At 44.0% G+C, this 22,314-nt stretch overlaps 1 non-coding gene across 1 annotated transcript; it reads left to right on the forward strand.

Annotated features, from left to right (window-relative positions):
• The first annotated feature begins 1,001 nt into the window (after nucleotides 1–1,001).
• Trnat-ugu (transfer RNA threonine (anticodon UGU)) lies at nucleotides 1,002–1,076 on the forward strand. The gene has a single exon. It is a non-coding gene; the product is annotated as a tRNA-Thr (tRNA).
• The last annotated feature ends 21,238 nt before the right edge of the window (nucleotides 1,077–22,314 follow it).

Raw genomic sequence — 22,314 nt, forward strand, 5'->3', positions numbered from 1 at the left:
TCACAAGACGAGGAAACTGACAGGCGTGCAGAACAAGACCAGACTAAGACGGCAGAAGAAGGCATGTGCAAACCACTCGAAGAAGTCGGGCAACACAAAGAGGACTCGGTTGCCACGTCGGAGGATAATGACCAGCAGCCTACAACTGTTTCACCAAAGAAACGGAAGAAACGTCGAATAGCCTGTCAGGGAGCTGCAGAAATCGCGCAAATCCTGCGTGAAAAGGCAAAACAGATAGGCCAAGAACTGGCGGAGACGACACAGGCAACTCCTCTGGAAGATCGAACAACAAAGAAGAAGACCCGAAATGAGGACACTGAACCCGACCGTGGAATCCACATTCCAGACGGTACAGCTAGTCCGAAGGACCCTCCACCTGTACCAAAAACGGACACGCGGGAAGTTACGTGCACGCGAGACTGGGAGGATGACATGGAGGAGCAAAGCCATGATGCAGAGATGGCTGACATACCACAACATTCAGGGCGGACGGCACCCGACCATCGACCAGATGTGTCCACCCGGCAACAAACCACCATCAAAGACGCTCGTGCAGCGGATGATGATGCCGACTTCTTCTAAGTGGAGCAAACATCCACTTCACCTGGCAAACAGTATCCCACCTGACACGGTATAGTCGACATGACGTCCTTGCAGGCGTACAGAATTGCACCTTGAATATAAATAAAATTAGCAGCACCCTCAATCTGAGAAATCTCCAAGATTTTCTGTACGCCGCGTATATTGACATCTTAATGCTGCTACCGTCATATATATAGTTAAAAAAATATGGGTTCCCGGCCTTTGACCTTCTTGTGCGAACGCACACGCTATGCCCGAACTCGTACGGGACTTGGTAGATTAATCTGCCACGAGTAATGAGTATGATGGGCAAACATCTATTAGGCGCACTACGAATGTAGTGTTGTGGACATGTTGGGAATGTGGATCTCACGGGGAGCGTGCAAGGGATAAGTCCCTGCAGACGCACTATCCTCTGTGCCCGCGGTGGCTCAGATGGATAGAGCGTCTGCCATGTAAGCAGGAGATCCCGGGTTCGAGTCCCGGTCGGGGCACACATTTTCAACATGTCCCCAATGAAGTGTATCAACGCCTGCTTGCAGCTAGGGTGTCTATCTAATTATCATTTCACATCCAGAGATATTGTAACCTAAAGTTGACGCTTGAGTACAAATGCAACTGGCCAATACATATATCTCTTCCAAAGTCAACTATGTTGCTCATGTGCTGCCTCTGCCACGAACCATAGTACACCAAATGCAAGCAGCGCTTGGTTATTTTGTCAGCAGAGGTCAGATATTTAAGGTTTCATATGATACCTTGACGCTACCGACACGCAATGGAGGGCTACATCTGACAGACATCTACCTTAAATCGCAAGCGCTATACGTTAGCAAAACTCATAAACAGTGGCAACGATCACCGCGGACCTTAGCGGCTTATCTCTTACGTGAAATCACCCCAGTCAGCAGAGATCCACCAGTCCATGTGCATCACATCTCCCACGAGCTGTACCACTATCAACATTTTCTTGTGGAATACAGCTATGTACGCCATAGAATACCGGAGAAGGACATATATCGGGTTAAGGAGGTTTACAACACCTTGCTGGAAGGAAAATTGCGCAATCGAATAGAAAACAAGTTTCGACATTATAACTGGAAAAACATATGGGACAACATATCTGAACCCCATCTACCATCCAATGTGCGATCGACGTGGTACCTCGCAGTCAATAGAAAAATCCCCACCAACTCCAAATTGCACGCGACACGTCTGGCACACATACCAAACTGTTCCAGCTGCAATGTCGTCGACACTGAAGAAGATCGCTTCGTCTGTGACGATGTGAAAGACGTGTGGAATCTCTTCAGGCAAAAACTAGCACATGTGCTCCGCACGTCACCTTACACGATTACACCGACACACGTCCTTCTGCCTGATGACATGCCATATCCTAACACTAAAAGAAGGTCAGCCAACTGGCTCAAAGGACGTAGAGTCCATTACATCTCAACGGCTATGACGAAGAGTGAAGCAGATTATTGGATGTACCTGATGACAGAACATCAAAAGCTCGAACAACAAAAGAAATACAAAGAAAAATACGCAAATTTCTTGAACCGAACATTGTCTTACCGACAGAGCTGAAAAACGATCGAACGACATTTTGTTCAATCTCAGGATTCCTTTTTTTTTCTTTATGAAATTATCTATTAAGTTTCTCATTCATTTTACGGCAACAAGGTGGCTATTTCGTTTACTCTTTGCCCTCGTGTAGCAGCACTAATAGGTTGCTGACGCAAACATGAGACGCCAGCAGACTGAAGTACGCCTGGCTCTCCTATAAAAATCGCTCCCGCACAATGATGGAAGAATGTAGCGGACCTATTTTCTTTCCACAACCCCAAAAGAAGGGATTTTGTTTACTTGTATACATTTACTTCGTCAGTCAACTATCTCGTATGGACCAAACATAGCACAGAAGCTACCCGAAGAAGGCACAAATGGCGAGTGGAAGGACGGGCTGTAGGGGAGGAAGGAGGCCCGAAAAAAAAAAGTGGTACCGCCCTTGTCTCGGGTCAGAACGGCTCAATCAGTCGTCAGTTCTAACCGTGGTAGGGGCCAGCGTATGCGAGCTTTTTTTTCTGATATGTTTTATGGAGCTACGAATTTCCAGAAAAAATTCTGTATCGAAATCGGAAGGAAACCTTTACACATCAAATCCTCTTGGTAGCTCGACTTAGTAAGTTGTGTTAATGGTAATAGATCTTGGCTTTCTGACTGCCAAGCTGATTCGCAATACCAGCGGCTCTGAAGAAATTCGAATCGACCATCAGCGATACGAATTTCAATATTGTTCTTCACTTAAGACTCACATGCCAGGGTGATAAGTATGAAGGAAATGAACCTCTTGATTAGTATAGGGCCTCTATGCTAAATTTCCACAGAAACGATTAGGAAGTCCCTGCAGACATTTGCTAACAGCGGCTCTAGCAACTTACTTTTTCTCTGGGTAGCTTCAAATATGGGTAATTTTGTCGCCTTAAATCCAATGGAATATTTTAAATATCATTTGTGAACAGCGTTCACTTCTCCATTAATTAAGGTATAGACCTCAAAACAAGCAATTTGCCTGAGTACCTATAGAGCAGGTTCTGATAGTTATTGACACAATCTTTTGCATCCATTTACCATAGAGAATCAAAGAAAGAAATCAAACACATTACATTGCATTTACTCTCTGTGTCTTGACTAACACATATGAATCCATGACAATAACAAATTATTTGAGGAACCTCCCGTGAAAGGTAAAAGAACAGAATGTGACGCTTTAATTGTAGTGCACTAGATCAGAAACAACGAAATTAATTCTGTGCCACATTGATGTATTGCATTCTAGTGTAATAAAATAATCATCAAATAAAAACGGTTTTGTGCCTCCTTTGCTATCAAGAGTGAAACACAAACCGTAGGTGCTTCAGTCCGGAACCGCGTGACCGCTACGGTCGCAGGATCGAATCCTTCCTTGGGCATGGATGTGTGTGATGTCCTTTGGTTAATTAGGTTTAAGTAGTTCTAAGTTCTAGGGGACTGATGACCACAGACGTTAAGTCCCATAGTGCTCAGAGCCATTTGAACAAATCGTAGGCAGATTTTATGGGTCACCACTCAACAACATTAAAGCATTTTACATGGTCGAGAGTGCGGAGCAGAGGTTGTCGGCAGAAGGCGAGACAATGCAGTGTCTCAGCCCCCGCCGGTAGGCAGCAAACGGGTCCCAGAGAACTCAGACGCATGCGGTGTTCAGAGGCAGATGGTCGGCAAAGAAATCTTTCGCTAAAACATTGTTGCACCAAACTGTTACTTCCAGTGTGACAGAAAGCGAAATCTATTGTAGATTCGCTTCAGTTACACTCATAGCTTCAGCGCCGAGAGGAAAGGGGCGATAAAAACTTTGTCGACGTGTGCTTTTAATTACCAGACGTCGTATTAGCTAGTCTCGCGTTTTACCTCACGACTACGGTCGTAGTCAAGAATAAAGTACTAAGACTGAAGTCAAGACTTCCTCTAGTAAGTGCCGCAGTCTACAGTGTTTCCAGATCGAGCATATTGTCGGACATAGGATTCTGAGAGGTGCACGACTGTATTGCCCACCTTACGTGAACGACTCGGCGGTCAATTTTTTGCTCTAAGACTATATCTACAACACATATTGCACACTAAAGACCCAGAAGAATTAAAAAACAAAAGTAGTTTATGAGAGCAACGTTAACCATAGCGTTCGAAGTATTCATAGTATTGTATACGTGTGTGTAAACGCCTTCCAATGCCCACTCAAGGAAGACAAGGACACACAGTCTAGCTTCGATATTAAAAATTCGCCTCAGTTTGCGGATGAACTCAGGTTGATAATCATCTAGAATATGTAGCAGTACTGTACCCATTGGTGTTAAACTCGTTTTCAACCAATGATTCCCACAGCTACAGGAACACTACTTGGTATACCTCATAGACCAAATACTTACGCAGTGCTATCAGACGAAGAGATCTCCCTGACAGAAACAGTGGGAAGTTTGTTTTACAACCTTCGTACCTGGATAATGAGCTTTTTCCTATTTGAGATGTCTGTGAGCATTGCTGATTTGGGACGATTTAAGACGAAACAAAATTCCTTCAGCTACGACAATGTTTAAAGAAATCGTCTTAACGGCACTAAATGGTGGTTTGTGAATCGTTTACCGGCCGAGCTCTGCCGCATTTCGCTGGCTGGTAGGCAAAAAGCTTACTGAAAAATTTCACAGAAGGAAAAGAGCGACGAAATATCTCCCACTGGAAGGTCATGTTGTTTTATTTAAATGATTACAAAATCAGGTAAAACGAACAGTCAGGTTGTCAGTATAAGCACACTACTGTTGTCAGTATGATGTTGCACTGCCCAGGGCCTGTAATGATAAAGGGCCCGTTTAGGTCTGGCATATTGCATACAGAAGTGGAAGAGAGAGCACCACTAAATTAGGTTACTTAATCTGGTGTCACTCTGAGCTAGAATTTATCGTCAGCGACTAAGTGTAAGGTCAATGAGTCGGATGAGAGTTTTGCAACTGTGAAATACTTTCCTAGATTATAGAAGCGAATATTAAATTTGAACTAATTTTGCGAAAATTTTGTACTTGGATAGTTAGAATGAAAATCTTTCTGTTTATTGCAAAGGAAAACAATTGATTTTCTAAAACATGTCTGTCATACACAACTTGAAACAGGTCATATCGATCAAATCATATGGAAGAACTGACAGCGACGTATATCGGAAGGCAGCAAGATCTCTTGCCTTTGGGTTTGGCAGTACTCGACAGTCATTTCTAGGTGCAAGTAAATGAAGAAAGGCAGCGCTTTTTTGTTACCAAGTAACGTCTTCATCAATTACTTTAGTTTCAATGTAATCTACGAGTAACTGATGATGTTTGATATTAACCTGAAAAGGATTCCGTAGCCAGGGAAGGAACCGTGATGGGTTCGTATCTCTGTCACAGAACTTCACATCATACACTTCATCTTTAAATGTATGCACACTTTGTTACTTCAGCATAGAGGCATATCAGACATCTTTCGTGGTTAATTAACAGGGGCGAAAGGGTCTTGATAAAAGTCCCGGTTTATTACAAAAATTGGCGTCTTTTATTTTCAAGTTTAGATTTGGTTACTGGTATTGGCAAAAACTTCGGTAATTCATGACTCTTCATGGCTAGTCATCAATATGATATGATTAGATTAGATTACATTAGATTAATTCTTGTTTGATAGATCATGAACACGATTATCGTAATGATGTGGAATGTGTCATTTTAATGAAATAGTTCTTTACATACCATGATTCAATTTATTTACAATTTTTACTCTCTCTCTCTCTCTCTCATTCTTTTTGATTTTTATCTCTCTCTCTCTCTCTCTGTCACACACACACACACACACACACACACACACACACACACACACATACATTCTTTTTTTTTATTTTATTTTGTTGTTTGTTGTGCTCGAATATCGGCGAGGCACGAAAACGTATGTGAATGAGTTTACTAGTTTCGAGTACACTTACGAATGAAATATAAAAACAACTATGAGAGTTACTGATTTATGATGCTTAGTTTGCAGTCAGTTCTGAGTATTATTAGTAACTACGCTCCAGTCCCTAAACCTAGCTGAAAATGGAAATGAAGTCCCATGCTTCTTTACAGAGCGTAGGGGAACGATGCGGGAGACCCGCACTGCCTTACTAGGCAAGGTCCTAATGGAGGTGGTTTGCCGTTGCCTTCCTCCGACCGTAATGGGTATGACTGATGATAATGAAGACGACGCAACAACACCCACTCATCTCGAGGCAGGAAAAACCCGGGACCCCGTGCTCGGGAAGCGAGAATGCTACCACGAGACCACGAGGGGCGGACAACATAAATGCGAATCAGACGCATTACGTATTACAGGCCATAGCAGCCGCGACTTGGAGACACCAGCTATGGTCACTTCCCACCCTGCTGTAAGATCACATCGGTTCGTCTTCTTCCTATTGGTACTGTAACTGAGATTTGGCAACAGGGCAATGTATGTTTGGCAACTCTGTGATCGACGAGTTACTTCCTGGTGCGCACAGAATTAAGCCTCAAAGTTCACTTGATTTTACTTGTTATTTCCATTGAATCATCTGAGTTGTATTCGCTTGAGGTGTAACAAAAGATTGTAAATTTACGGTTTTCAGCCCAAGAAAGTCGTTGCACGTGGAAATCGCAGCTAATCTCGTCCTTCAAATAGCGGTTTACGAGTTCTAGTCACCATTGGTCTCGTAAGAGGAAACCCAGCTACATACTTGTTCGCTAGCTCTGTGGTATCGTGCTGACCTGTGGAACAGCAAATGTTATGGTTCACAGTTCCAGTCTCGCTGAGTGTAGCGTTTTTATCGCTTCTATGAAAGAGCTACAAACAGTCAGATCAAGCATCGATAAGGAAATCGCAAGAAAATACTTTCGGCTCATAGTGCAATGATGAAAAACGTACAATGCTGTACAACAGGTAACGCCTCTTTCCGCTGCTGACAAGCAAATTTTGGGTTTCTAGGAATACATAACTTTATTTATGAAATGCCACATTTGCATACATCCTGAGTATGACACAGCATACCAATTAAACACAAACCCAATCAAAATATAACTGAGTAGTATTTTACCAATTCGTGTCGTTAGAGTCACGCTTGTGTACAGATACACAGTTTTATTAAAACAGACTTTCGTCGTGACATTATCGTGGGTAGTTTTATTTCATTTTTTATAATACAGTTCACAATTTTCGTAAGGTTTCCTTTAATGTTGTTAAAACAATAGTAAACATGAGAGATAAATTAATCATCAAGGATATATGCGAATTCTCTGATGTTATCTATAACAGTCTGAAAATGCACATGCGGTTTATTGATTACATGAATGTAGAAAACTTGTTCCGAGTTATAGCTGTCAAACAAGGTTTGATGAAGAATAAAATGCCACTGCCACACGACAGCTAATGTAGAAAATACTTTTCTGACGTATTTTGACACGATGCGCTCCCCCCATACATAATACAAATGTTTCAAGATGCATCTGCAGGCTGGCCATCTATTAAACCTGAAATGAACAAAATGTCGCAGAAGTTAGCCCTTTTTCCACATACGACTATTTTGGGTTGAGAAGTGAAGGGTATTATGTTACAAGTTCCATTACATTGATAACTTTAGCAGACAGCAGAATTGCGTCTTAAAAAATATAGCAGTGAACGTACTCGAACTCGCGACATCTTAGCTACTGTGCGCGATACTTACTATTGCGCTGCTAGCCGACCCATATTTATAACAGCTCCAGAAGTCAAAAACAATTCCTCCAGAACTTCTGCATTCCACAGCGGTGTGGGATAATGCATATGGCCAGGTCTTCTGCACTGCACGACGTTTTCAACAAACAGAGAGCGCAATAGAGTAGCTCAAGTGGAAAGGAACACTTCCCATTTAAATTTCTGCATCCTACACTGTTGGCAGTTCTATGTTGGTGGTAGTTACGTGATTTTATTTTGGTGATTACAAAATAAAGTTGAATGTATGCACTGGGTAGCCGAGGCAGCTAGTTCATGGTGATTCAGTCAACCACGTTAATGAATTTACTGAACTTGCTGCAAATGGATACAGGGAGCCTGTGTGTCAGAATTCTCAGCCAGTGTGTCACAACGGCGTTATGATAGAGGAATGAACCACTGAGAAGAGGGTGTGGTGGTCTGTTGGGCTGATGAGAAGTTCATATACCTATGGTCTGGGTTCGATTCCAACTTCAGTCAGTGATTTTAGATAGGGAGAGACAGATTCCATTCTCTTCTGGCTACACAAAGTGAAAAAGATATAATGGCATTGCGGTATGAAATTCACATTAAAAATTATATTCCTTCTCTACCACGTAGACGTTAGGTTGAGCCACAATAAAGTCTCAAGTGGCGACATGTAGAAACTCTATCAACAGTAACCATTCTTATACTAGTCATTTATTTCTAGTGACGAAACAAACGCTATGTAGGCTCATAGGACACTTATTCCATCTTTTATCTGAGCTTCTGTATGTCGATCAAATTGGTTCTGAACTGGGAATGCAACTCAGACCGCCCTTAACGCGGAATTAGTTCCCTTCGTGACAATACATCTCGCCTACAATTTGTTGTTTGTTCAAAACTGCAGATTCCTCAACATCTCCACATATTGCGCGTGAATGGGTTCGAATCCTGGCCCGGTACTAAAGATATCATTATGTATTATCAAGTTCTAGCATGAGAACACTTATCTGCTGGTGGATAATGCGAGGGCAGTTCAATAAGTAATGCAACACATTTTTTTTCTCGGCCAATTTTGGTTGAAAAAACCGGAAATTTCTTGTGGAACATTTTCAAACATTCCCGCTTCGTCTCGTATAGTTTCATTGACTTCCGGCAGGTGGCAGCGCTGTACGGAGCTGTTAAAATGGCGTCTGTAACGGATGTGCGTTGCAAACAACGGGCAGTGATCGAGTTTCTTTTGGCGGAAAACCAGGGCATCTCAGATATTCATAGGCGCTTGCAGAATGTCTACGGTGATCTGGCAGTGGACAAAAGCACGGTGAGTCGTTGGGCAAAGCGTGTGTCATCATCGCCGCAAGGTCAAGCAAGACTGTCTGATCTCCCGCGTGCGGGCCGGCCGTGCACAGCTGTGACTCCTGCAATGGCGGAGCGTGCGAACACACTCGTTCGAGATGATCGACGGATCACCATCAAACAACTCAGTGCTCAACTTGACATCTCTGTTGGTAGTGCTGTCACAATTGTTCACCAGTTGGGTTATTCAAAGGTTTGTTCCCGCTGGGTCCCTCGTTGTCTAACCAAACACCATAAAGAGCTTCTGTATGTGCGGAATTGCTTGCTCGTCATGTGGCTGAGGGTGACAATTTCTTGTCAAAGATTGTTACAGGCGATGAAACATGGGTTCATCACTTCGAACCTGAAACAAAACGGCAATCAATGGAGTGGCGCCACACCCACTCCCCTACCAAGAAAAAGTTTAAAGCCATACCCTCAGCCGGTAAAGTCATGGTTACAGCCTTCTGGGACGCTGAAGGGGTTATTCTGTTCGATGTCCTTCCCCATGGTCAAACGATCAACTCTGAAGTGTATTGTGCTACTCTTCAGAAGTTGAAGAAACGACTTCAGCGTGTTCGTAGGCACAAAAATCTGAACGAACTTCTCCTTCTTCATGACAACGCAAGACCTCACACAAGTCTTCGCACCCGAGAGGAGCTCACAAAACTTCAGTGGACTGTTCTTCCTCATGCACCCTACAGCCCCGATCTCGCACCGTCGGATTTCCATATGTTTGGCCCAATGAAGGACGCAATCCGTGGGAGGCACTACACGGATGATGAAAAAGTTATTGATGCAGTACGACGTTGGCTCCGACATCGACCAGTGGAATGGTACCGTGCAGGCATACAGGCCCTAATTTCAAGGTGGCGTAAGGCCGTAGCATTGAATGGAGATTACGTTGAAAAATAGTGTTGTGTAGCTAAAAGATTGGGGAATAACCTGGTGTATTTCAATGCTGAATAAAACAACCCCTGTTTCAGAAAAAAAATGTGTTGCGTTACTTATTGAACTGCCCTCGTAATTTCGATTTTTAATGTATTTTCATCCGTTGTCAACACTAACGATATTTGACGTTTTTGACTCCCAGTGAGACACGGAACTATTTGCGAGATCACTGTAAGTTCAACAAGATGTTATTCCGAGCTGCTGGTGGAGAAAAATTCGGTAGCTGACGTCTCTTTGCGTGTAGTCAACAACGATATGTGTGGGGCTCTATTCCCAGTCAGCACTGAACTCTTCGTCATATTATTTCTAGTTCAAACATCCTCACATGTCGCTGCTGGTGCAAAAAAACCCAGTTTTAAGGTTCTTTTTCTCTGGAATATAACAGCGATAGGTGCCGGGTTGGAGTCCTGGGAAGGAAACAATTAATGTTTCGTCTCGTCATTTCAGTTAAAACATCTAGCTATTGCCGAGAAAATGCCATATGTCACAGTTGATTGTGCTTCGATATCTATCCGATTAGGTTCTGGGTTCGAATCCCTGTCCAACACAAAGCTTTACCTCACGGCATTTCAAATAAGTTACTTGTTAAGAAGCAATATTTAACATCTCTCGTAGTTCGTTAATAGGGACAATAGGAGCTGGGTAGGAATTCGGGTCCGTTAAAAATGTTGCGTTTTGGAATTTTTAAGTTGGTATTGGCTGATTGAAACTGTCTAAAATCGAGGTATACCACGCTCTGTATGCCTAATCAGGAATGACTGTTAGTTTCCGTCAGTCACGAAACTTTTGCTTAGTCTGCGTGACCTGGGTTTGAATCCATATGCAGAACGAGACGGGTCGTCGTGTCATTTGAAGTTCACACATATTCTCAACTAGCTGCTCGTGAATAACTTAAATTTTTAATATCGTTGTATTAAATAATAAGTACGGTATGTTACTTTGAGGAGGAAATTGAGAGGTGGCATGAGCCCCCTCTCATATTTCTATCTTACGATTCTCCTCTCTAATTGCATGCGGTGGGAAGTTGCTATTCCTTCACACGCGGACTTCCCACGCAGCGTCTCTCGTCACCCGGGTGGTCTGGTGACAGGCGGGTTAAGCCGACGTGTGTGAGGCAGTCGAGTGAATGCTTTGCAGACGCCGACATTGTCAAGAGACACGCCCGCTGGGGTGTGAAGTAGCGGCTGGGCTAGAGGTTCCGTTACTTCGGAGAAACTTAGCGAAAACACTTTCTGGCGGGCTACCAGCGAGGCGTGGGAATGACTTGTGTACCCTGGCAGTTGTGGCGGGAAAATTCCCGCACTTTCTGCAAAATAGTAACGGTGATTGGTTTGCTCAGGGCATAGCGCCGTGACGTAGCAAAATCAGCACAGAAATTGGCGCCAAGAATCTCCATTGGTGGAATGGTAGTGCTCCGGCAATGGAGTAGAATTTCCGCCGGTTTTCGAGTTGCTGATTGGAACGTTTAACCACGGCCACTGTCGTGGGGGCGGGAATGTTCTGTGTTCGGCCTGTACGGGTGCTCTTGTGGGGAGTCAGCAGTCGCCTTTCGGTCGAGGACTTCGAAGCAACCAGCCCTCGCCTGCGGGACGCCAGATCGTGTTTCGGGCAGTTTAGAAGACAGTTTGGTAATGTATGTCCGCAGCACCGGCAGATAGGGATTTTCCTAGGTGATAATCAGAGCTCAGCAGAGCGCGCCTGTTCGTCTTTTTCTAACTTTGTTCTGTCTTGAGTAGGAGCAATTACTGTTGGGTTAGCTGTGTGTCTCTCTTGAGATTTGAGTGGCAAGGAATTGGCTCCACATACCACTTCGTCTTCAACCTCACAATCTAGTTTAGGGACAACTTCACCTTTACAGAGTTTGTATGTGTGTCCAATTTGAGTCAATTTGATGTATTACAAATTAGAATTCATGTGATTTTGTTTATTATTTTGTGTTTAGTCTTAATAAATCATATTGTTATTTTGGACAGAACTTTCATTCTGTTAATCGGTAGAGCAACCCATCATTTCTCACTATGTTTATGAAACCTTCCTTTATTTAACTTATTTATCAAATTAAATTATTGCAGGTGCCAAACTCTTTTCTACTCCACTTGCAGGGTTGATTACAGTCAGTACACGTATATTTTTTAATCCTTGTGCAACAGCAAAAGTCGGAGTTAGAAAAGGGGGGGCTTAGAGCATCATTTACATATGTAGATGCTAGAATTTAGTGTTAAGTACACTGCTAGCCCCGGCACCTCGCATAAAATGGCGACCCTTAGCCTCGGATCTTTCCTGAGAATCTTCTGATAAGCAAGCAGTAATATTAGTAGGGACACTCAGAATTTTTTTTGCTTATTTTTTTATTGATTAATACCCAAGTTTTTTCTGGTAGTTCCGCGTTTAGTTTTAAGTAGCGGCGCATGATTACAGTTTTTGTTTTCAGTGTATATATTTTTGGTTTGTTCATTGTTTTTGTGTTTCGTTGATGTGGTGTCCGTACCACATCGCACTTTGTCGGATTTGTGTGCGGTTTCTGTACCACATCAAATTGCGTTTGTGATTATAGCGTTGGAACAGCGTTGTTGAAATTTTATGTCTATGTGTAAAAATACAGGGAGTAGATTATTTTTACTGTGTATTTGAGATAAATTTTGTTTCTCATGAATGATCACGAGAAGTAAGGCACGACTATTAGTGAGCGAAGCTAAAACAAAAGTGGATACTATAATGGATAAGGGGCACGTTACTGACGGGGATAGGTTCGGAGGTGAGATGGGCACATTTTTAGCAGGACAGGACGACAGGGTCATTGATGAGGAAGGTGATTTGGACGCGATCTCAGAGCAGCGTTGCGGCCGTGGTTATGATAGTGAAGTAGAGGATGAAACAGAGACAGGCACACAGGTCGAGACGGCAGCAGAAGTTTATAATCAAATGGACGAGAGCAGACAGGGGCTATCTCGGCCACGTCAGAGCTCTAGCGCCCAGGTGTCCAGAGTTACATCTCCCACGTTTGAAGAGGATCAAAAAGATGACGTAAACCCAATACTGAGCTTCCTACGATCAATGAAAGAAGAAGCTGACGAACAACGTAAGAAGGAGAAGGAAGAAAATGAGAAACAACGTAAGAAGGAGAAGGAAGAAGATGAAAAACAACGTAAGAAGGAGAAGGAAGAAGATGAGAAACAACGTAAGAAGGAGAAGGAAGAAGATGAGAAACAACGTAAGAAGGAGAAGGAAGAAGATGAGGAACAACGTAAGAAGGAGAAGGAAGAAGATGAGAAACAACGTAAGAAGGAGAAGGAAGAAGATGAGAAACAACGTAAGAAGGAGAAGGAAGAAGCGGACGAACAGCGTAAGAAGGACGCTGAGGCAATAATTTCGCATATAGGAGAAATTCGTGGGGAATTACTAACAATAAAGAAAGAATGTGGAGAAGCAAAACAAATGTCAATGGTAGCACAAAAAGTAGCAGGCCTAGCCAGAACGGCAGCAACAGGGGCAATGAAAATCGCAAAAGTAACTTCTCAACTCGCAGGTCGCTTGCGACGTGCGACACAAGCCCACTCAAAATCCCTAGCGCTCTTAAAAACCCAAGGTAATATTGCGGTTACGAACATCACGAAACGAATGAAAGAAGTAGAGAGTCGGATAGCAAAACTAGAGCGAAACGGGCACACGAGCACTGCGCGTTTGGATACCAATGATGGAGTACACAGAATTGTGTCTCCGAGGAAAAGCCCGCCGTGCTCTAGCCCAGTGACAGAGTGCGGAACTAACAATGCACACGCAGAAACACCTAGTAATAGCTCCAATAATTGTATCCCACTTAGGAGAGTGAATTCTGAGTGCCACTGCCACTGTGATACGGAGGTAGCACATCACAGTTATCAGCAAGATAGATCAGGACACTCAGCAGACGTGCAAGTATCGGAAACGAGTGACAACACCAGTGCGAGGATCGGACAGGATTTTGATCACAATCACTTCCTGTCGATACTAAAATTCCAAAAGTTCAGAGATAATGGAGGGTCGATGCATCCCAAGAGCTGGGTGATGCAGTTTTCAAATTCATTACCGTCATCATGGCCAACCTTGGCAAAATTAGAATTCATGTGTGGACACATCGAAGGCCAAGCCGCGGAAAAGATGCGGGGTGTGGCAGCGACGTGTCAGACTTATCAGGAATTTGTTGATGCGTTCCTGGGGATCTACTGGTCAAAGGAAACGCAAGACAGGATTAAAGACGAAATAATATTTTGTCCTGAACTGGGAGTGTCCGGGCATAAGAGCGCAACCAAATTTTTTGATGATTTACTCAAGAAGAATCAGTTTTTAGATAGTCCATATAGCAAGGGAGAAATCATCAAATTTTGTTTTTCCAAATTGCCTGTTAGGTATCAACAGACACTTGTCGGCAAGTGTGGATCTGACATCGAAGCATTCAAGAGTCTATTGCGCGAACTCGAAGTAGTCTTCGATAAACAAGACGCAAAGGACAGGAAGAAGGCGCAAAATAACAAATACCACGGGCCAGCAAGGGCAGACGACAACAGATCGCATAATCGCGCTCGTCAGTTAGGAAACCAGGGTTACGGAAATCAAGGTTACGCAATTCAAGATTATGGAAACCAGAGACACGGAAACCAGAACGTCAGGGAACAGGGTCAATCTAGACAAGGAATCTGGGACAGGAGGAATAACGAACGGCGAAGCGACCGTAACTGGAGAGAGCGAAATCAAGGACCACAGGAGAACCAGGAGATTGAAATTAGACCTGCAAATCCTAAAGCACGTCAGAGGAGGGGGAGTCTGACAAGGGATTGGCGCTAGTCCATAGGACTCCACCACATCTCTCACACAAAGAAGTTCGTGGAATAATAGTAGTTTAAGTGGTGTACATAGTAGAATAGGCAAATATATGAACCTTTCTTCAGGGAACATTTTGTAAAGGTTATTCTTGCTGCAGGGAGACAGAATGAATCGGAGGTTGTAACTAGATTCTGAAAGCTCACAAAGAGATTGTTAACTTAAATATTATCATGTGTGAGTGAGTTCAGGTTAGTTTCATGATTCAAATTGTTGTAAAATCTTGGGCATTTAATTGCGGAGCACTCCAACTCTGATTGTAAAGAATAAACTGCTCCATATTTGGCTCACATGCCCGGGCCATATTTAGAGCGTGAATGTCTGTGTGAATCGGTGTTTGGAAGGGGCTCCCTGGGTATGGATGTGTGATGTGAGTGTTAGTGTTCCATATTAAGAAGGTGAAGTTGGCTACATCATAAATAATCCTGCCTCTATGAGCTGCATGTTTCAGTTGCAGTGATTTTTTTTATAGAGTGTGGCATGTGGAGTCAGTTTTTAAGATTGTTCTTGGGCGATTGACTCAATACCTTGCTCCTAAGTGAGCCAACCGCTCACCAATTACAATCTAAAATGGCGTAGGGGCAATGAGAGGTGGCATGAGCCCCCTCTCATATTTCTATCTTACGATTCTCCTCTCTAATTGCATGCGGTGGGAAGTTGCTATTCCTTCACACGCGGACTTCCCACGCAGCGTCTCTCGTCACCCGGGTGGTCTGGTGACAGGCGGGTTAAGCCGACGTGTGTGAGGCAGTCGAGTGAATGCTTTGCAGACGCCGACATTGTCAAGAGACACGCCCGCTGGGGTGTGAAGTAGCGGCTGGGCTAGAGGTTCCATTACTTCGGAGAAACTTAGCGAAAACACTTTCTGGCGGGCTACCAGCGAGGCGTGGGAATGACTTGTGTACCCTGGCAGTTGTGGCGGGAAAATTCCCGCACTTTCTGCAAAATAGTAACGGTGATTGGTTTGCTCAGGGCATAGCGCCGTGACGTAGCAAAATCAGCACAGAAATTGGCGCCAAGAATCTCCATTGGTGGAATGGTAGTGCTCCGGCAATGGAGTGGAATTTCCGCCGGTTTTCGAGTTGCTGATTGGAACGTTTAACCACGGCCACTGTCGTGGGGGCGGGAATGTTCTGTGTTCGGCCTGTACGGGTGCTCTTGTGGGGAGTCAGCAGTCACCTTTCGGTCGAGGACGTCGAAGCAACCAGCCCTCGCCTGCGGGACGCCAGATCGTGTTTCGGGCAGTTAAGAAGACAGTTTGGTAATGTATGTCCGCAGCACCGGCAGATAGGGATTTTCCTAGGTGATAATCAGAGCTCAGCAGAGCGCGCCTGTTCGTCTTTTTCTAACTTTGTTCTGTCTTGAGTAGGAGCAATTACTGTTGGGTTAGCTGTGTGTCTCTCTTGAGATTTGAGTGGCAAGGAATTGGCTCCACATACCACTTCGTCTTCAACCTCACAATCTAGTTTAGGGACAACTTCACCTTTACAGAGTTTGTATGTGTGTCCAATTTGAGTCAATTTGATGTATTACAAATTAGAATTCATGTGATTTTGTTTATTATTTTGTGTTTAGTCTTAATAAATCATATTGTTATTTTGGACAGAACTTTCATTCTGTTAATCGGTAGAGCAACCCATCATTTCTCACTATGTTTATGAAACCTTCCTTTATTTAACTTATTTATCAAATTAAATTATTGCAGGTGCCAAACTCTTTTCTACTCCACTTGCAGGGTTGATTACAGTCAGTTTGCGTATATTTTTTAATCCTTGTGCAACAGCAAAAGTCGGAGTTAGAAAAGGGGGGGCTTAGAGCATCATTTACATATGTAGATGCTAGAATTTAGTGTTAAATACACTGCTAGCCCCGGCACCTCGCAAAGTCATGAATACGACGAACTTACTACGTGCTTTACCTATCTGACGTAATGATGAGAGTGGTAACATTTCAGGTATGTCATTTATTGTAATAAATGTGAGCATACAAGGCTTAAGGACAGTCTTACCTGTGATAAAGTGTTCCCTGATATTTTTAGTATCGTAGTATTACTTTACATCTAGAGTTATTGCGATACAGAGTAGTGTTTTCTAGTGGTGACTGGTTGGAACCATTTTCAATAGTCAAACGACTGTACCAAGGAGCGATTAGAGGACCTGCTAGACAGCTGCGTTATGTGGTTTGCATGCGAATCAGGCGAAATGCAATTCAGGTTGTTCGGAAACTTTTGAGCACGACTGTACTTTTAGTAATTTTCAAGTTCTGTATATCTGTTGGGTTCCAGAGTAAGAAATTATCCGGTGTAGTTTTTGGAGCAATTCAAAATTAGCTTACTTCTAGAATCCTGTAGTGAATAATTGTCATGTTTCAGTTTTATTAATTTGCTACTTATTTGGCTTGTGTGTGAATTTTAAGAGAAATTGTTGTTAAGTGCCTCTGCCAGGCACTTAAATGTGATTTACAGTGTATCCATGTAGCTGTAAATGTAGATGAGCACTGCTCTTAAACTTGTGAAAACTGTGAGAGTATTAATAAATTTACGATGTGTTAGTGTAGCGGTGACTCAATACGTCGTTTCCGCCTTTTCTTTTTCTTATCCTATGGCCGCAGTTAATGCTGCAGAACCAAGAGAAAAGAATGCCCGTCAATCTCCTATTCATGAAAGGTGAACAGTGTTGAGGCCCGTTACGACACGGCCGCTGCGGCCGCCTGCTTCCGCGGGTGCGTCAGTCTTGCTTTGTTATGCAGCTGCCGCGCGGGTCCGTGTTGAGGAACTGCGCGGAGAGTGGATTCGGTGAGTGCAGCGGTCGCCGAAGTGATGGCGCTCGCGGCGTGCGCCGCCACAGAACGTAATGGCGGCCGCTTCCAGTCTCGTTAGCGGTCCAATTACTCACCTCCGTACGCTGTTAATCAGCTGCTCCCGTCCCCCCATACCCTCCCCCAGTGACACCGCGCAATTACGTCGCCCTTCCACCATTCACGCTTAATTGCTAATCTAATGTCGCATTGTGTACACACGCACAAAAGTTCACTCCCCACTTTGGTTTTCATCTCTGCCGCAGGCCTGAATGATCGCCATTAAGCGTTGCATTCAGCCAACACTGTACTATCAGTCAGTACTCTGCAGGTAAAACCAATAGTTCTTATTCGATTAAACGAATAAAATATAATCATTTGCCAAATTATCTCTAACGTTAATAGAAGTGATATACTCATAATTTCGGGACTGCGTCGACATAAGTCAAACTTTCAGTATTGGTTTGTCTTCTTCCTTCGCTGCATATTCTGTTACAGTAGAGGAATCACTTTGCAGCCGGCCGCGGTGGTCTAGCGGTTCTAGGCGCTCAGTCCGGAACCGCGCGACTGCTACGGTCGCAGGTTCGAATCCTGCCTCGGGCATGGTTGTGTGTCATGTCCTTAGGTTAGTTAGGTTTAAGTAGTTCTAAGTTCTAGGGGACTGATGACCACAGATGTCAAGTTCCATAGTGCTCAGACCCATTTTTGAATCACTTTGCAAATCCCAATCTCTCTAATTCCAGATCATATTTATGGCTGAGCAGTTTTCTTCGCCTTCATTGTAGTAGGAACAAATTATTTTAATGTTATCCTGTTTGATGGGTCACCTCACTGTATAGATACAGCGGTCTGCTTTGAGTGGTTCTCTTTGTTGCCTCCATTCCTTCGGCAAATGCGTGAGTTGTGTCCTAATTTAACTGACTGTGGAGCTTATGTGTGACGGAGTAACATTTTGTTGGTCAGTCGGCATACTACATTTACTTTGTGAGATTTCTATCTGAATGTGTAGATGCTATTCAAACAGCAGTCTGAAGCGGTAATTTGTACAACGATGTAGTTGGAGTTCTTCCTAAGGCCACTTCTAACTCGTCTACTTTAGCAAAAATTGATACGCCAGCAGCCGGTGTCCGAGGAATGGGCTCCAGGCAATGCGATGATCAAAGATTGCTTCACATGTTGGTATCTACAGAATGCAGAACACCTTGTATACTTTAACTACACTTTGAGCATTATTTCAGTGCTGATTTCACTGCCTGTAAGTGCTATTGTGACATGATCAGGCAGCTGTGTTACTGTGGGTGCTAAACTTGTCGTACTTTCAAACGTGCGATGTACACATACGGTCTGAGGCTCATGATATTCCCTGAGCAATGATGAAGAATTGTTCCTTCCATCAGATAGCTAAACTTTTAATATCTTCTGCCCATTTTGTGTTTCTAGGTCAATAGATTGTTGTGTGCTGTCCATGCTTTCGGTTCTATTTATATTTTTTTGCCGTCATTGATGAATCCTAGGTATGTCGGTTTCCTTTTGTGTCTTATAGGATGATAACAACTGACTTTAGTACTGCATATGGCATGGGTTCATCTGCACGACAGCATTTGATGCAGCACATTACACTTGTCTACATTGAGATTCAATTGCCATTCCCTGCACCATGCGTCAATTCGCTGCAGATCCTCCTGCATTTCAGTACAATTTTCCATTGTTACAACCTCTCGATACACCACAGCATCATCTGCAAAAAGCCTCAGTGAACTTCCGATGTCATCCACCAGGTCATTTATGTATATTGTGAACAGAAACGGTCCCATGACACTCCCCTGTGGCACACCTGAAATCACTCTTACTTCAGAAGACTTCTCTCCATTGAGAATGACATTCTGCGTTCTGTTATCTAGGAACTCCTCAATCCAATCACACAAATGGTCTGATAGTCCATATGCTCTTACTTTGTTCATTAAACGACTGTGGGGAACTGTATCGAACGCCTTGCGGAAGCCAAGAAACACGGCATCTACCTGTGAACCCGTGTCTATGGCCCTCTGAGTCTCGTGGACGGATAGCGCGAGCTGGGTTTCACACGACCGTCTTTTTCGAAACCCATGTTGATTCCTACAGAGTAGATTTCTAGTCTCCAGGAAAGTCATTATACTCGAACATAATACGTGTTCCAAAATTCTACAACTGATCGATGTTAGAGATATAGGTCTATAGTTCTGCACATCTGTTCGACGTCCCTTCTTGAAAACGGGGATGACCTGTGTCTTTTTCCCATCCTTTGGAACGCTACGCTCTTCTAGAGACCTACGGTACACCGCTGCAAAAAGGGGGACAAGTTCCTTCTGGTACTCTGTGTAAAATAGAACTGGTATCCTATCAGGTCCAGCGGCCGTTCCTCTTTTGAACGATTTTAATTGTTTCTCTATCCCTCTGTCGTCTATTTCGATATCTACCATTTTGTCATCTGTGCGACAATCTAGAGAAGGAACTACAGTGCAGTCTTCCTCTGTGAAACAGCTTTGGAAAAAGACATTTAGCATTTCGGCCTTTAGTCTGTCATCCTCTGTTTCAGTACCATTTTGGTCACAGAGTGTCTGGACATTTTGTTTTGATCCACCTACCGCTTTGACATAAGACCAGAATTTCTTAGGATTTTCTGCCAAGTCAGTACATAGAACTCTACTTTAGAATTCATTGAAGGCCTCTCGCATAACCCTCCTCACACTAGATTTCGCTTCGCGTAATTTTTGTTTGTCTGCAAGGTTTTGGCTATGTTTATGTTTGCTGTGAAGTTCCCTTTGCTTCCGCAGCAGTTTTCTAACTAGGTTGTTGTACCACGGTGGCTCTTTTCCATCTCTTACGATCTTGCTTGGCACATACTCATCTAAGGCATATTGTACGATGGTTTTGAACTTTGTCCACTGATCCTCAACACTATCTGTACTTGAGACAAAACTTTCGTGTTGAGCCGTCAGGTACTCTTTAATCTGCTTTTTGTCACTTTTGCTAAACAGAAAAATCTTCCTACCTTTTTTAATATTTCTATTTACGGCTGAAATCATCGATGCAGTAACCGCTTTATGATCGCTGATTCCCTGTTCCGCGTTAAGTGTTTCAAACATTTCGGGTCTGTTTGTCACCAGAAGGTCTAATATGTTATCGCCACGAGTCAGTTCTCTGTTTAAGTGCTCAAGGTAGTTTTCAGACAAAGCACTTTAAAAATTTTCACTGGATTCTTTGTCCCTGCCACCTGTTATGAACGTTTGAGTCTCCCAGTCTATATCCGGCAAATTAAAATCTCCACCCAGAACTATAACATGGTGGGGAAATCTACTCGAAATATTTTCCAAATTATCCTTCAGGTGCTCAGCCACATCAGCTTCTGAGCCAGGGGGCCTATAAAGACATCCAGTTACCATGTCTGAGCCTGCTTTAACCGTGACCTTCACCCAAATCATTTCACATTTCGGATCTCCGTCAATTTCCTTCGATACTATTGCACTTCTTATCGCTATAAACACGCCTCCCCCTTCACTGTCCAGCCTGTCTTTGCGGTATACATTCCAATCTGAGTTTAGGATTTCATTACTGTTTACGTCTGGTTTCAGCCAACTTTCTGTCCCTAGTACTATATGGGTGTTGTGACCGTTTATTAATGAGAGCAGTTCTGGGACTTTTCTAAAGACGCTCCTGCAGTTTACTATTATCACATTAATATTGTTATTCCCTGTTGCATTTTGCTTACTCCTACCTTGCCGCGTCTCAGGAGGCGTCTTGTCGGGCCTATTGAGGGAATTCTCTAACCTAAAAAACCGCCACGTGCACTCCACACGTACTCCGCTACCCTTGTAACCGCTTCCGGCGTGAAGTGCACGCCTGATCTATTCAGGGGGACCCTACATTTCTCCACCCAATAGCCGACGTCGAGAAATTTGCACCCCAGGTCTCCGCAGAATCTTCTGAGCCTCTGGTTTTAGCCTTCCACTCGGCTCCAAACCAGAGGACCGCGATCGGTTTTGGGAACGATACTACAAATAGTTAGCTCTGATTCCACCCCGCGAGCCAGGCTTTCGCCTGTACGAACTGAGGATGACCTCTGAACCCAGACGGCAGGAGTCATTGGTGCCGACATGAGCAGCAATTTGCAGTCGGGTGCACCCAGTGCTCTCTATCGCCGCCGGTAGGGCCTCCTCCACATCTCGGATGAGACGCCCCGGAAAGCAGACAGAGTTAACACTGGCCTTCTTCCCCGACCTTTTCGCTATTTCCCTAAGGGGCTCCATCACCCGCCTAACGTTGGGGCTCCCAATAACTAATAAACCGCTCCCCCCGTGTGCCTGCTCGGACCTTGCTGAAGGAGCAGCCACATGTCCACTCACAGGCAGAGCAGGCGATGCCACACGGCCAGCCTCCACATTTACCCTCCGCCTCGTGCGCCGCGAACGCCACTGAACCCGCCACTCCCCTTGGGGTGAGGGTGGCCCAACCGCGCCCGATACCCGCGAAGATGTC

This window comes from Schistocerca nitens, chromosome 1, assembly GCF_023898315.1.
Source record: "Schistocerca nitens isolate TAMUIC-IGC-003100 chromosome 1, iqSchNite1.1, whole genome shotgun sequence".
Taxonomy (NCBI): domain Eukaryota; kingdom Metazoa; phylum Arthropoda; class Insecta; order Orthoptera; family Acrididae; genus Schistocerca; species Schistocerca nitens.